The following is a 15795-nucleotide window of genomic DNA, read 5'->3' as shown; positions in this document are numbered from 1 at the left end:
AGGACTATTGTTTCTAGAAGGTCACTGGAAACATGCATCTGACTCTTTGGTAAGCACAACATTAAGACCAGTGTGAGACTGAGGGTGTCCTGAAGCCCTGCTCTGAGATAAGAAGACTTCTGTTCACGATTTCAGTCAGAATCAAACAAGGTATGCCCAGAACTGAGACACAGCTGAGCCAAGCAGGAAGAGAGGGCCGTGTCCTACAATAAACTGCTGATATGTATCTCTCTACCATGTGCTGAATTCATTAGGGCAAGGGCTGGGTTCTTCTCCAGCATTCGTATCCCATCCCTTTCCAGTAGCTGGACTACTTAGGACACTCTCAGTAAGTTTTTGTGAATTAAATTGTATCCTCAGATACCTCCTTAGAATTTCCAAATCTGTCTTCAAATTCAAATGGAGATACGCATAGCAGAGGCTGACACCTCCAAAAGAGTTTGGAGGAAGTTTACCAATATGTTACCTTCGTTTGCATTTCCACCTTATTCTCTCTTTCCCTCAGTTACTAGTACTCAGAATTGTAAGTGCTCGGGTGTCCAGTCACTCAGTTGACTGATAGAAGAAAACTCACTTCTTTGAGATTATGTCAGGGTGGACCAAACTGCGGCAACAAATAGACCCAAAATATAATGGTTCAAACACAAGAGATGTTTATTTCTTTCTCACATAATATTCCAAGGCAGACATTCCAGATTGTTGGAGTAGGCGCAGGGAGAAAGTTCGGCTCTATGCGTTCCCTCAGGAAACAGGCTGATAGTGGCTTTGCCATATTCCAATATTAACTGGCTTCCAAAGTTGCTATCACCATTGTCATTATCAGTATAGCTCATGGGACCTGGGGAAGAACACAGAGGAGAACATCTGGGAGGTCTTATGGCCACTTGGAAGTGGCATGCACCTCTTCTGCTCACATGGGAAAGAACATAGTCAGACACACTCAAACATCCTGACTGGGAAGTGGGGGAGTGTACCTAGCCACCTTGGAAATGGAGGAAAATTTGGGTGGAAGTAGAGAGACTCGGGTTCTTGGATTTGGAAGAGATCTTAAGTGTGAACGCATCCAATGGCCAACCCAGGATAAGCACTGGCCTTCCTGCTGGATTGGTCCCTGCCCCCATCATGTATCTCGGCTGACTTTCTGATCTAGGAATACTAAGCATCAATCAGTGGAAGGAAAGCAGGAAGGGTCTCTTCTTTCAAATACATTCTTTGCCACTTGATAAAAAATGATGATACAGAAGGAGAAAATAAATCCAGAGAAGCTGCCTGCATGGGGAAACTCGTTCTTTGTGGCCCTGTGAGGCTGAGATTGTGCCTCACAGAAGGGACTACGTCACTGATGATGTTACAGGATCTCTAAAAACCACAGTTACTGCTTGAATCATAACTGCTGCTTCCAGTTGGCTGTGGTTGCATTTCTAGAAGGATAACTACTTTTTGTCATTCTGGAGACAAGCCAACATCAACCCACATGTGACTTGAGAAGGCTTTTCCATGTCCTAATTGCCTACCTCCTGAATAGGCTTTCTTTTAAGCTTGGTTGGCTTAACTTCTCCCATCCATCCCATTTCTACACACCCTCTCCATACCCCCACTATAACTTTCTCAGGCAAACCCTGCAGTCCTGACTCGCTGGTATCTGTTGATTGTGTTGGGACTCTCATGTCCTGCCACTGCCCTTGAGCTCTTATTTCACCTTGTGCAGACCACCCCAGTCATCTCACCCTCTCTCTAGGTCACTTGTGGGCACTTATCCATTGCCTGGATTATTGCATATGTTTGTTCAATATTAATCATGTCCTCTCTGTGATGTTGTATACTCCTTGAGCATTTGGGACTTTCTCAGGCTTGAGCGTGGTGCAGTGAGCATTCTGTACACATTTCTGGACAATGGCAGTCTTGTGAGAATCTGGGAGACTCTGCAGTGACTTGAGCCGGAGATGCAGATGAATGTAGTTGTTGGATGGTGGGGATTGATAAAACCTCTCTTACTGGTGGCTAGGAGCAGAAGAGGAGACTCAGCAGCAGGAGAGAACAACAAGAGGAAGGGCTCCCAACTACACTCAGCATCAGTGAACCCCACCGTAGCTGGATCATATCCAGCTGGATCACTGTAGCTGAATTGGCCACATCCTGCGGCCTTAGACTTTCTGGGCAATGGCAGGGTGCTGGCAATTGGAGGGATGCTGCTAGAGGCTGACAGTGTTCTTACTGGAAACACTCAGCTCAATGGATAGGACAACAGCTTCCCAAGGAGATGGGGGAGCAAGGCCAAGCGAGGAAAGCAGGACTTGTGGAGGGCTTTGGGCCACCTCACCTACTTTCCCTGCTTCTTCCCCCCAGGCGCCTTGCAGACAGTGCTTCTTGCCCAGAGAGAGTAAAGGGTGGGATGGGGAGAGGGCATCATTCATTTCTTGTGTCTGAGGTGAACGAGTGTGAGATGAGCTCCGGCTCACTCTCTTCAAGCTGGAACTTAAAGTACTCCCAGCTGCCCCTACACTCCAGTCATTCATGGAGTGAGTGCCAAGCTCATCTCTATTTGAAACTCAGGATCTGTCTGGGAGCCCAGAATTCCTGAGCAATTGTTTTATGAGGTGTAAAGTGTTTCTTCAGCAGGGAGGATGATGCGGGGCAAGGTGAAGGCTTAGAAAAGACAGTTCTACTGTGCAAATTGACTACAGACCTGGATAGGAAATAGGGAAACAAGCCACATGCCTCATAGCAGGTTCCCTGGGAAATTCCCTCCTCTCCTAATGTCTTTCCTACAGGCACCCCCCATCCCGGTGGGCTATGAGATTTTGCCCCCTCAACCTGAGAACTGACAGGGGGTAATCAGGGTGAGCGCTGGAGAAGCACAAGTGAGATTCTGAAGAAGCGCAAGTGAGACTCTGGAGACCTCTGTAGCGTGAACTCTCTGCTGAGACCGTTCAACTTGTGCCTTTCTTATGGCCCAAGTTCCAGCAGCACATTTTCCAGTGTGGGATCCCTCTTCCCTGGCAGCAGCTCTGCCAGAGCCCTGGGTGTTTACTGTTACACACCATAGAGAAACGGGGAAGGAAGTCAAGTCCATCATGACATGTCTTAGTTCTGGCCATTTCTAACACCTAAGAAGAGGCTGACAGAGTGCCCGAGGGCCCCAGGGACACCACCCATCTCCCAAGGGGGTGCTTTTTAGATTTCTCCTTGCCACCCAGCTGTGAGGTATGAAATAATTTAGTAGGCCTTGCACCATTGAGAATAAAAGGAGAATAGACAATTTCAGCATGCCTGGCACATAGCAGGGTAAGTATTGTTTGGTGAAACTTACATTTCCTCTTTAGGTACACCAATAGGTGCAACGTGTACCCACATAAGATGTATTTCTTATTGTGGTCCTGGTTAAAAAAAGCGTCTAAGTGGTTCTATTACAGCATCTCAGCTGATTCCAAGTATTCAGGGAATGAGGGTGGAGCACAGAATGGGAGTGGGGAGGAAGGTCCCAACGAACGGGTTGAACTTTTCTGCCTCCTGAGCTAAACGTAGTCTCCCCACCTCCTTGAGGATTTAAGGGCCTTTGACTCAGCCTTTTGGGACCTGAAAGACCACCATGAGCCTTGTGCTTTGAATACTTCTTGCAGCAGGCCCTGCCAAAAGTACCTGGATGGTAAGGGCTGCCCTTTAAGAATTTGAATTTAAAGGACTTCAGTGGTTAGTTGTAAAAGTAAATGACGTACCAAGGGCTTTTATTTATCCGTAGAACTCCTGTAATTTCCAAGATGCATAGACTGGAAGAAGATAGCCCTGCTACTCATACTTGAAAGAAAGGAGGAGAGGAGAGGTTGGCCCACCTCCCTCCTGCTCTCCCTCACTTTCCCAGGCCTCCTTCTCTCTCTTTGCCTTGTCCCTAGCAGGGAAGGAGATTGGAACAGGCAGCCTTTGGGGACTGTGGGACCCTCTTCCTGATAGGTCAGATCCACAGTGGCCCAGGAAGGCCCTACCTGGACAGCGAATAGTGTCTCTAGGGGGAGGGAAGTTTCCTCCAGGTGGGACCTTTGGTCACATTGCCTCACATGGTTTATGTCTCAGAGTGACAGGTGTGGCTTGTTATAAGACACAAGAGTAAAAAGCAAAGAAGAGCAGATAAAGGCAGGTCCTCAAGGGAGGTGGGCTCTGCAGGATTCCCTAAGAGCCAAAAAGGCACAACAAGGGAGCCCAGTGGCACTGGTAAGGCTTCTGAGCATAGGCATTCCAGGGCTTTGTTATTATTTTTTCCTAATGAAAACCTCTTTAGAAGATCAACTGTCATAATTTGCCCAAGCTACAAGCTCAAACATGGCTAAGAAACATTGCTCAAGGTCATTTCCAAAAGCACGTTCTTCCAGCTTTTCAAGGTCGGGACGGGGATTTGTGTTCTGTTCTCATTTTTGCTTGTGTCTTTGCCCATGGTTGAACTGTAGAGGTCTCTCCAGGCCCAGTGTTCACCAGAAGAAGGGGAGATGGGAACTATTCCCAGCCACTCTTCTCTCAAGAACTGATGGGGAGTCCTGGGTCCCTGCCCCACTTGTCCATGTGAGAGGGAAGCAGGTGTGCTTTTACCAGAGAGAGTTCTCGAGGGGTTAGCACCCCAGGAATGCATCTATGCTGACTCTGCTTATCATGACTCCCCACCTTCAAAATACATCTTAGGGTCACCGCACATCCCAGAAAGTGGCAACACAGGGGCACCCCTCGATGTGCCGAGTATCCAGAGTCGTGTTCTTGGAATGCGTGACCAGCGTGTAATTTAAGCAAATGGAATCTTTCCCAAATGTCTTCTTTTACAACTGAAAAAACAAAATAAGCAACAGAAGAAAAACAAATCCAGAGAAATAGCCTCTTCCAGGGAAGTCTGACCTCCCTGTCTAGAAGGTGAGGACAGTGCTGCGGCTGTGTTTCTGCTGGCTCTGGCCCGAGGCTGTCTCCCAGACAGCTGCTGTCCCACTGAGTTAGGTTGAAGCGAACATGGCCATTGAGATCCAAAGTATTTCTGGCTGGTTCGGGCATGGGTCCTTTCTCTAGATGAATATTTTAATGTGGGAATTCAGAGGAAAGCTATGGGGAAAGCAGTGTTGGTCAACTGACGACGCTAAAGAAACACCTTCGGTGGTTGTCGCGGTGAGTTTGGCACTGAAGGCTCTTTGCTGTTCTGACCTGAAGCTCTCTGTTAGGACTTCCTGCTATTTTTCTCACAAGCCCTCATTCTCGCTGACAGTTCAGATCATGCCCTATGCATATCCAGTTCCCCCGGTAGGCACGGCTCCTCCTTTCACCTCAATGGCCCCCTTTCCGCTCGGCCCACACTGGACTCTTGCTACCTCTTGTTTTGGCTTATGTTTAATCTTACTTTTTTAAAGCAACATCTTCTGATTATGAAATAATTTATACTTTTTTTTTTTGCAGAGAATGTGGAAAATACAGAAAAGTATAAGCAGAAGCATAAAAATTATTCACAGTTGCACCCTTGGAGGGAGCTGTCCTATAAATCTTGGTGAATTTGCTGCCCTTCTTTTTTCTGTGGATCTATCTATTACATGTGATAGTTTTTAAAGCTGATGTCATGTTATTGATGTATTTTTGCTTCTTGCTTTATCCATTGAAGATTATAATGTGAGAAATTTCCTCGCTGGGGCTCTTCCCAAACCTGATATTTACTGACAACACCAATATTCTATTGAATGAGGGAGTGTCATAATTCAATCACTTATAGTTTCCAGAAATGTTGTGCTCATTTACATTTTCCTTAGCAGCATATGAGGGTGCATGAATCCCATCATCACAACGCAATGGAATTAGGGAGAAATGCCAGTGAAAGATGAAGAGAGATGAGGCAGGACTAGCAGGAGCGCCTCAGACCCTCATTTCTGCAGGCAAGAAAGGAAAGGATCCTGTGGAAGGGTCTCCCACTGCTGTGTGATTCTAAAAGCTTTGGGCAGGGGATAGGGAGTCTCCAAACCAACGCCTGGTGGCCATTCTGTGACAGGCAGGAGTGGGCTGCTGTGAGGACCCTGGTCATGTTGAAGCTTTGGCTGGGGGTCACCAAGAGGTGGATAGCTGGAGCTGTCAGTCAACTCTGCTTCCCAGGGGCAGATTCTCTCAAAACAGACCAGAACTATGTAGCCCTTGCTCCCCCATGCCCACCCTACTTCACCTGATAAACAGGGAATATAATTAAAACATATAATTATGAACTGTGAAAATGGTCTAATTTTGCTGGCTTTCATTCTTCTGATTAACCTTGATGTCAAACATTTCTCATGAATTTTGTTACATACTTGTACTTCTAAGAATTGTGTGCCTGGGTTCTCTGTTTGCCCGTGATTGTTTTCTTTATTGATGTTTTAAGAGGATTTGCGGCATTAAGCCTGTTAACTCTTTCTCCATTCTCTTTCATATTTTAACCAATTTATCACTTCTCTTTATATTTTATGTAGGATGTTTGGATGTTTTAGAATAACTCACTCTTCTGTTAAGATCACTTTTATTTACTTCATGTTCAGAAAATTCTTGCTCATCCAGGCTCTAGTTAAATGTATGCCAGTATTTTATTCTAGATACTTTTGGATTCTTTTTTTTACATTTAATACACTGGGGTTTTATTTCAGTGTATGGTATTAGGGAGGGATCAAACTTGATTATTTTCCCCCCTTTTAGCCACATTTTCCAATTTTACTTTCAGATAATTTAACCATTAACCATTTCTTCCTGGTGATTCCTTTCTGAGATTTAAGTTTTTAAAATATGTATGATAGATCTCAGGACTATCTGTTTCTACTTCATTGGATGATCTACAGAATCTTGTACCACCAGCACCACACTATTTTAATTATTGTATCAAGAATAATACAGTTAGATATCTCTTAGGGACAGTATCTCCTTGATATTCTTTAAGCAGTTCTTAACTCTTCTCATCCTTTTTTTCCCTTCCAGATGGACTTTCATCAAATTCAAAGAAAAAAAAAAAGATTCCACTGGGATTTAATTCAGATTGCATTTCACCGAAAAATTACAAGGATTAACAACAAGGATTAACAGCATTGCTGCATTCAATATTGCAACCCAAGGTTATGTCTCTCTATTGACTATTCTCTTTAATTAATCTCTGTAAAAAGTTTGCATTTTTAATATAGGTCTTGGATATTTCTTATTAGTGTTCTTTATATTTTTTTCCAATACTCTTAAGAATGCATTTTTCTCCCTATATTTTCTGCTTGTTGTTAGAATAGAAACAGTATTTGTTTTGGAGATTTTTGTATGTTTATCTTGTATCTGACCCCTTCCCTAATTTTTATTAATACTAAGAATTTTACAGTCAGTACTTTTATATTATCTTGGTGCATAATCATAGTGTAGTCTGTAAGTAGCAAACATTTTGTTTCCTTCTTTCTATTGTAGAGTTTGAGAAGTCGTCAGTGTGTAGTCCTGTTACCTTAATTGTTTCTGAGTTATGGGTTGAATTTATTTTGAAATTTCAAAAAACTTCAAAGGGTAGTATGTTATTTTTGTGTTAATCAAAATGAACAATGGGTTTCAAAAGCTTGAACAATGTCATCTTGGGAGTGCCAAATGAATAGGATGGCCTGTATGTCAGGAGCATGCCCACACTTTTCTTGATAGGGTGAGTTTATTGTCCCTGATGAATCCCAGGAGTACTAGTCCATGATGCTCTTATTCCCTGGTGCTTTAACATGCAGTGCAGCTGGAGTCGGCCTGAACTTTAGGAAATGAGGTCGTAAGTCGAAAGACCATGGAATTGAGAAAGCATACAGAAGCAGCCAGGGCCAACTTTTTCCCCTAAACAAGCCAATCAACAAAAAGCAATGCCAAACAAGCCCCTTTGAAACTTTCAAAGTCCTCATCCTAGTACCTTCCTAGCACTCTAGGAGACATCTTTCAGCTGTTGATTTATGAACGCTGAGAGGCACGTGGAGGAATTAATGGAGGTAAATATCTAACTTAAAAAATCTTCAGTAGGCATTTTTAGACAATCCTCCTTTAAAGAAAAGTGTGGATGCTCTGTGCGTGTATTGACTGCACCTGTAGGGGTATAGCTGGAGAACACCCAGTGAGCATCTTCAGGAGCCAAGTCACGCAGGGGCTTAGCTCTCAGTCCATTGCGACAGTTGCCATGATGCCTTCTGACCATTAAACACTTTGAACTCTTTTCTCTCATCCTCTGTTATTTGCTTTGGACCCATAACAGATTCATTAGTTAAAAATAAGAAGCAAAGGTAATCCCGATGTTGAATTACAAGTTAATGCAGAGCACAGACATGAAAATAATTCTATGGGTTTGCTGCAGCATAATCCTTGCCAGATCTCCAAGTTCCATTCATCTAATGAAAAGCCTTAGTTTGAAGAATATTTTGGAGAACTCTTACATCAAGAGGTCTCCAGTACCTCAAAAACCAGTGTTCAAAAGGAAAATGCACACGCATTTCAGGGAGGTGGGAATAAAAGCCTTCTTTTGGGCAGCGTGTTACATGTGGAAATGTGGAACGCACACGATCATTCTTACTGTTAAAAAACCCCACAAAGATTATAAAAATATGTCAGTTTTTTTTTTTTGGTGCAAAAACTCACACGATTAAAAATATTATACTATGAAAGCAGCTTTGATCTATTCTTCAGTCATTTCTGTGACGTGTGGTTAAATTTTAATCTGTTTAAATTTTTTATTTGATTCTTCCAAACCAAACACAATATCTCATTTTAAAATGTATCTGCTGACAGTGGTTTTTCTTCTCGCCTGAATCATGCTGAAAACAGGTGTAACAAGATGTCCTCTTAGCCTACAAACACATTTCAGAAAATCATTATAAGACGCTCAATTAACTTTGAGCAAAGTAGTTTCCTGTATCCTTCAAAGAAAGACATGTTTTCAAAATGTCACTGCAGTAAATAAAAGTGTTGACATGCTGTGTAGGTCTATTAGTTATGGGGCCAGAATTCAAAATAGCTGATTGAAAGTAGGGCCAGTTGTCTATCAAAGTATTTCTAATTTATGGCAATGAAATCATGTTATCTGCATAGAACAGAACTCAGCTCTCCCTACTTCTCTGTGATGGGGGATCTATACTGTATCTGGCTCATCTAAAAGTGGTTCCAAATCACTAACAAATATGAATGGGTGTTAGACTATGCTCCTATTCACCCCCACTGGAAAATCTTATCTGATAAAAGACAGTTTTGATGTCCTTTGCTTTGATGTTAAAGTATGGGCTTCCTGAATACATCAATACAGGGGTCTGAACTGATCTTAGCACATTTCAAAGCATTTCTTGTCAATGGGAGTCAAAACTCCATGCAAGCTACAGCCTCATGTTATTCCTAAAAGATTTATCTTTGGAGTAATAAACAGTAAGCCAATTGTCCTTAAGACCACTACACTTAAATCCTTGGTTCTCGTATACAACATTAGCTCCAGACAGCTATAACTGGATGTAATCAAGAAACAAATGGCATTAAAAGTTAAAAAAATTTAGAATTATAAAAGCATGAAAATAGCTGCTTACTATAAAAATGTTAAATATGAGACTCTACATAATAAAAAGTGGAAGCTGTAATTTACCTGCTCCCCATCTCTCCTTCTCCCCAGTGCAACTCTCCTCCCTGGGTCTGCAGGACAAACTCTGGTCCTCCAGCAAGGATTTATTTTATCTGAAGTTTATTTATGGCGAAGAGATTTTTATAATTAATACTGTGATAAGACATGGTACTCTTTGACCAGGAATATTTTTTGGGGTGTGGGGGTGGGGGTTAGGACTCGAGTTCTTATGAAACAGTCACAAGGAGTTTAATTAGAAGGCACAATCACTTGCTAGGTAGCAAGAGAAAAAATCCTGCCCCTCACTGTTTCCTGGAGATTGCTGTCGAGGGTCTGTGACAAATCAACACACGGCCACTATGGCTTGGCATACTTACTTTCCTAATCATCCAAATCAACTATTGCAAACACCTAAAAAAGAGTGAGAAATGGAGCCAAATGTGATATAATCTATGATCTTGGCCCCAGAGTAGAAATGAGGTTGGTTTTTTTCAGATTTATGCCATGTACCACATTGAATGTTATCAATACTGTACATGAATACAAGGGTTGAGGGTTTTTGTTTCCATTAAGAATCTGTTTCCAGGAGAACAGCCCATGGGAAAGTATTGTCCTTTTTCAACTACAAATATGGAGGGCCCCATTGCCTATGTTAAAAAAAAAATCTCAGAATTTTGGCTTAGGCAATAAACTCTTTAATGGAACATACAGAGTAAATAAAAGATCTCTAAAGGGAGACCACAGGCCCCAAGCAGACAGAATGGACCAAACATACAGAAGGAATGTAAATATAGCTGACTTCAGTTTTATTTTATTTTATTTTTAAATTGAGATAAGCTAATTTCTTCCCTTGAAAAACCCACTTGAGCATACCTCTTAGTTATGCAGAAACAGAGTAAGCACGCATTATATTTTATGGATTTAAAGTGCTCCAGAACCTTCTGAGACTTGCCCTGAATCTCCTGAATGCAAAGCTAATTATATGAGGAGGTGGGCCTACTTACATAGGAGCTAGTGTCTTCTGGGAAAGAATCCAGCCCCTAGGTCCTGGTGTCCAATGGTCCAAAGTCTTTCGGAATGGATAAGAGTGGACCAGATTAAGGCACAAAATAACAGCTTGAGAAAAGACTGGTGACCCAGGCTTACTGTACAAGGAAGGTGTAAGTTGGAGGAAAGGGTGGGATTCTAGTACAAAATGTGGTAGAGATGGATGCAACCCCCTAACCCGGTGACACAGGCATACTGGATGTGCTTTGGAAATAGTAACTGTGTGTGTGTGCGCTCAAGGGAGCACCATGTATTGAGTTTAATGCCATGGAAGTCAAAATACCATCTTCCTTTGAAGCCTGTGGCCTGCACAGGGCCATGCAAAATCGTCACTGCTGGATGAGCAGGAGTCCAGGGGACTGCACAGGGTTGTGTGTGTTCAACAGCGACACCATGTGGCAGCGAGACCCAACAACCAGACAGAAGCTGTTGGAATGCAGGCCTCTTTCCCTGTGACATTTGAAAGCATCAACACAGTCTTCGCACGAGAGTCCAATCTGTCAGAGAAGGGCAAAGCAAATCGGGCCTTATATTAAATTCCTGGAAGTCAAACTTCCCGGTCCAATGAGGAACTTCTCAAGGGCCTTCGCTGGAGAAAGGATGTTCAGCAAGAACGAAGGACAGCTTTGTTCAGATGGATGAGCTTAGTGCATCCTGAGCGGTGAGCTGACCGGGGCCCAGGTAAGCTGCACAACAGATTCTGCTGGGGGATATCAGGGCAAATGCCCACTTAGATCCACCCCAGGGAGCATTGCCTTCTTGTTCTAAATTAACCTTAGATTAGGTAGGAATAATTCTAGTTGTACAGTCACAGGGGTGTACAAACTGTAAATTGGACACCATTTTGGACCTCAACTCTCTGGAGGGATTTCTGAGCACCTCCTACTTAGAGAGGAAGGCCTGGGAAGAAGACACAAGCCAGCTTAGTAAAGGGCCAGGGGGAGGTAAAATGTGAGTAAAGTTTTTAGAATTAGGGTCAAAGTCAGCTAGGCCTTTTCAAAAATAAGCCATAGAAATGTAGGGCAGAGAAGGGCCAAAAATGGAATAAAAATCGACGGACCCAAGCTTTCTGCATTTGCAAGGTTGTTGGATGTTCTTGTCATGTGGTTGCTCCGTTTCCCATTAGCCTGGAGGCCACAGATGTGGGACCTTGAAGCGGTCTTGGGACACAGGAAGCCCCAGTTACCATCCCAGCCCTAAAGGCTGCTTTTGGATGGAGTAAACCTGAATATTACTTGCAGGAGATCCCCATTATCTCACGTTTTGGAAGGCAGCTGGGAAGAAACCATCATTCACCAACCAGCACAGCTGTTGAGGAATCACATTCAGCTGGAGAAGAGAGAACTAGAATTTTCTGGAGCCCCTTTCTCTAGTTTCTTCTAGAGATCTGGACTATCTCAGATCACCATGGGCATTTTCCTCCCAGCACTTATCATAATTAATACCGCTTTGGGTGATTACTTGATTAATGTCTGTCTCATCCCTCCAGACTATTAGTTTCCTGAGGACAGGGATCCTGTCTGTTTGCTCATCACTTTATCCTCACTAACGCACAAGAGGTTGAAGTGTGTGTCAATGTGTGTAAGATTTCGGGGAAAGAACCACCTGTCAGCCTTTTAGGTTGCAAGGTTGGGAGGGATATGGCATCAAAGGTTGGGACCAGGCAGTAAGAGGGGCTGGTTCACCTCACAGCAGAAGGACAGAGATCCTGACCACAGCAGCTGGTGAGGTGATGTCTGGGAGCTGTGAGAGGCCATTATATTTCAGGTCATTGGGCTGCTCAGGCTGGTACATGCTCAAAGTTAAAAGTCCATCTGTGGGAAGAACTGCCACACTGGTCCTCCAGCTGACACATATCATGTTCATTGTAGACTCCAGTGTTTCTATGCCTTCTTTGTCAAGATGACTGGGGCAGGTGGATAGAAAGGAAGAAAGGTGAGGGTCTCCCAGGCTGCAGGAAGGTTAGGGTGAGTGAGATGAGCAGTTGCTGTGGCTTAAAAATGTCGCCCAAAAAGTTGGGTTGGTATTCTGTTGGGAGGGAAGCTGGCTGCAGAGGAGGAGGGCAAAGAAAAAAGGAGAAATGAACACTTTCTTAGGAGAGCCTGGAGTGCACGCTGGCCCCAATGGGTGGACATTTCTGCCGCTGTCTCTCAGGTCTCCCCCCAGTTTCCACGGTGCAGAGAGCCCCGTCATCTCTACCCCCAGGAAAGGGCTGCTCAGATAAGGCGGCCCCTTTCACCTGGAGCTGGGATCCCACGTGCCCATCAGGAAATGGACTGGGGTGGCTAATCCCCTGAACTCAGTTCCAGGAAGGAAGAATAAGTGTACATCGGCCAAATTTTTAAAAGTTTCATAAAATCAAAAGATTCCATTCACCTCCACACCAAAAACAGCAAAACAAACAAGCAAACAAAAACCCTCAAACAACAGCAACAACAAAAACAGAGAAAGCTCCAAAGCGTAAAATAAAAGCAAACGGGGTGTAGACACTATCAAGTTGAACAAGGAGGAACATCATAACCTTCCTTGCCCCACGGTGGATTTAAAATCCTTCATCCCATGCAACTGTGGGAGAGCACGGGGGCTTGGGTCTGGCCCCAGTTCTTCAGTGAAGGCTACCTAATTTAGAGCCTGTTCCTTCTACGGAGCTGTGAGTGTCTGGGGGTGGGTGTGTTCACGTTGCATCCACTGGGCTGGTACTAGGTACCCACCAGATGCATTCCATTGAAGTTCAGGGAATGAAAAGTGCTCTCAGAGTGGGAGGGCTTCTAGTGCCATCGCGTAGCCTCTATTCTGGCAAACGTGACCACAATTTTGATGCGATCATCAGGACGTGGAGCTGGGCTGCTTTGTGTGGCCTCCTCCTTGCCTTCTTGATATTTAGGAGGCAGGACAAATGGAATTGGGGTGAAGAAGGAACAGCTGACAGGGCCCCGGAAAATGTGGGACTGCTAGTGCTGGAGGGTCATGTACAGCCCACTGGAGTCCAAAGACCTCATTTTAGATCTGAGACGACTGTGGCCAGGGCAGGGGGTGGGGTGAGGGGGATGTGAGCTTTGTTAGTTTTTTTTTTTTTTTGGCCCTGCCTTTATGAGGCTAGGTCTAGTGAGCATTCACAGCTGGTGTAGCCTGGGGTGGTGATCCCTGAGACTAGTCGGGCTCAGCCTAAGGTGACTTCTGTGGCTAGGGCTGCTTGCCTTGCCTGCCAGCCCCTGATGGAGCAAAGGAAGATTTTAACCCTGAAGTCCTAGGCATGAAGGACTTGAGACCCAGTATCACCAGAGGGCAGCTTATCTTTGGAGACCTGAGGGTTGCCTTAAGGCCAAAGTACAGCAGGAAAGACAGCAGGACTTACCACAGAATACTTTACCCTCCAATGAACATGTGCTGCGCTGCAGGGAGGGCCCCCTGAGGTTGGGCTGGACTTCCCCTCTCAGATCATCGCTTGGAGCAGCCCCTACCTGCTTCCACCCTTGCTGACTGCCACAAAGCCTGCTCTCCCACATAGGTGGTACCGGGGTCCAGAATGCTGGGAGAGAAGTCCCAAGTGCCCACCGCAAACGCTATTCCAGAGGCAGAGGCAGAGACAGAGGCAGAGGGCTTTGAGATGCAGCAGACACAAAGCACGAAAGAAACCCAAGGACCTTCTGCCGTTCAGTGTGATTAGAAATGACACCTCAGAGGAAAACCTGATCACCAAGAGTGGTTCCTTGATCTCTAAGCAAAAGAAGACTTTGTTTTGTGTGTTGAGAGGAACAAGAGTAGGCAGAGGATCAGACCATGGGGAAATAGGATTGGCCTCATTCCAGAGCATAACACACTTTTTTGCAGAGGTCCCTGTTGCTCTCAGCAACCTACTGATCAAGGAGGACAGCTTGAAGCACAAGGAAGTGAAGCTGTGGGGCTTCCTGCTGATACTTACAGAAAGAAAGAGAAATGGCCTTGCTGTTTCCCAAGGACAAGTCAGTTCAGGGCCCAGTGGGGCTCCAGGCAGCACCCCTCCCCTGTGCCCCGTGAGCTACCGGACCCTGCTGTGTCAGGCGTGGATCCACCTCTGCCTAAGCCACTAGGCATGTGGGGTGGTTGCTTGCAAATCTGTCAACTGAGAGAAATAATAGTATTTTGCAGTGCAGAATGATGCCCGAGCTCCAGAGGCAAGTTCTGTGATGCCCGAAGAGAGGAGGAAGAGTTGAGAGGAGGAAAAAATAAGTAAAGAAGCAGATTCATCCCTTGGGTGGGATTTCTGTGCTAGCCCATCAAGGATGAAGAATTTTCCTATAATGCTGTGGCCCAGGGCTCCAGCAAAGGATTTCTTTTGACTGTGCTCTCAAGTAATGTCTGACCCTCACTGTGTCATGGGGCCCAGTTCTCCCAAACCAGAAACTTGAATGTCAACTTTGACCCCAGCACACTCAACACATCCTTCCCCCAGCCTCTGCAGGGGGTTGTCCACCCACACATGCACTCTCATGTCATGGCCTTCAGATCAGCCAGATGTGGGGGGCCAGGCACTGGGGTGTCTGCACAGATTCCTGACTGGCCTCCCTGTTTCCAGGCTCCAGCCTTCTTGTCCTTTCCATTCTCCCCTCACCGTGGAGCACCTGGGGCTCCCCAGCTCACAGAACCTCCCACAGCTTCCCGTTGCCCACAAGTCCTAACTCTGTGACCTGAGGTGGAGGACCAGACCCTCCGAGGCCTCTGCTCCCTCCTGCTCTGTACCCCACTTTCTTCTGCACACCTTCCAATTCCGTGCCTAAAAACTGACTCAATTGTTTCAAAACACTTCGAGTGCACCCCCACCTCCTTTGACCTGCTAGGTAAGGTGTTCCCCCATTGAGAATCAGATTTCATTCAGATTCCAACTTAACTTCCTCTCCATAATTGGGGGTCCCTCCCCTGGACTGAGGCTGAAGATGCTCCTACCTACCAGGCCTTCTATACAGAGCTTACAAACGGGTTAGTTTCCTCTTGCTGCCTTGTATGTGTGCCTAGATGTGTGCTTTTTTCCAAAGACACTGTAAATTCCTTGAGGGCATGGATTGCATTTTGGGGTTCCCTGAAGCCTCAGCTTTGCACAAAGGGCCTGAAGACGGGGTGCTTGCTGCTGGCTTGTGGGTTTAAGATTTTCCTATGACCCCCGAGAATTATAACCTTCAACTGGAGGGCCGCATACTGAAAAACAA

The sequence above is a fragment of the Gorilla gorilla genome, chromosome 16 (genome assembly GCF_029281585.2).
Source record: "Gorilla gorilla gorilla isolate KB3781 chromosome 16, NHGRI_mGorGor1-v2.1_pri, whole genome shotgun sequence".
Lineage (NCBI taxonomy): Eukaryota > Metazoa > Chordata > Mammalia > Primates > Hominidae > Gorilla > Gorilla gorilla.
This window is presented reverse-complemented; position numbering follows the sequence as displayed.